A 1,567-nucleotide genomic window follows, 5' to 3' on the forward strand; every position below is an offset into this window, starting at 1 on the left:
TTTTGAGACAGAGTCTTGCACTGTCACCCAGGCTGGAGTGCAGTGGCACGATCTCGGCTCACTGCAACCTCCACCTCCTGGGTTAAAGTGATTCTCCTGCCTCATCCTCCTAAGTAGCTGAGATTACAGGTGCCCGCCACCACACCTGGCTAATTTTTTGTATTTTTAGTAGAGATGGGGTTTCATCATGTTGGTCAGGCTGGGGATTTTGTTTTTTGAGACAGAGTCACATACCTTCTGGATTCAAGTGATTCTCCTGCCTCAGCCTCCTCAGGAGAGTAGCTGGGATTATAGGTGCACACCACCACGCCCAGCTAATTTTTGTATTTTTAGTAGAGACAGGGTTTTGCCATGTTGGCAGGGCTGGTTTCAAACTCCTGACCTCAAGTAATCCACCAGCCCTGGCTTCCCAAAAGTGCTGGGATTATAGGCATAGGCCACCATTGAGGTATTTAAGTTATACCTCAATACAAAATATTTCTTTAAAAATGTAATAATGTTGGGTCAGGTATTAAGTGATGTTCTACAGATTTAAATTCTGTGATCAATCAGGAGTATGGAGTTCATATGCTATTTGCAAGCTTACAACCAAAGACATGTTTGAAAACAAACTGGAAAATTTCCTACCTTAGACGGTGTTCCAGTTCTATAATTCGTTCAGTTAAATCCCAGGTGCCTCTTTCAAGGCTCTGAATATTGGTGTTTCTCAAATACTTAATTCTGGTGAGAGAAGCAATAAGTTCCTGTAGGTCCTTGATACTATCTTTCAGGGACATTATCTGGAACGACTGTTGCACATTCTTTTCTTTGTAACTTTCTAGCTCAGTCTTCAACTTTTGCAGTGAAGTTTCTTTTATGAAAAGTTTATTCTGAAGATTTCTTAGCTAATGATGAAGGGAAAGTGTTAAAATCATTTATAATTTTGTTTTTAAAAACTTCATGATGTTAAGTCACATTTAAGTTATACATTTATTAGTTTTGAGGCATGGTCTCAATCTCTCACCCAGTCTGGAGTACAGTGGCAATCACAGCTCACTGCAGCCTTGACCTCCCAGGCTCAGGTGATCCTCCTATCTCAGTCTCCCCCAGTGGCTGGGACTACAGGCAGGTGTCACCACACCTGGCTAATTTTTTAAATGATTATTTGTAGAGGTTGTCAATAGTTAGAGGTGAGAAGGAAGTGGATGTGAATACAAAAGGGCTACCTGAAGGATATTTGTGATGTTAGAACTGTTCAGTATGTTCACTTGTTATATAGAACTTAATACAAAAACACACAGTTGAGTACAAGTAAAACTGGGTAAATCTGAATAAACTCAGTGGATTGTATTAAAGTGAATATTCATGCTGTTATATTAGACTATAATTTTGCAAAATGTTACCTTTGGGAGAAATGGGGCAAAGTATACAAGAGATACCTCTGAATTATTATTATTATTATTATTTTTTTTTTTTTTGGGATGGAGTTTCGCTCTTGTTACCCAGGCTGGAGTGCAATGGCGCGATCTCGGCTCACCGCAACCTCCGCCTCCTGGGTTCAGGCAATTCTCCTGCCTCAGCCTCCTGA

The sequence above is a fragment of the Cebus imitator genome, unplaced genomic scaffold (assembly GCF_001604975.1).
Source record: "Cebus imitator isolate Cc_AM_T3 unplaced genomic scaffold, Cebus_imitator-1.0 Scaffold83, whole genome shotgun sequence".
NCBI lineage: Eukaryota > Metazoa > Chordata > Mammalia > Primates > Cebidae > Cebus > Cebus imitator.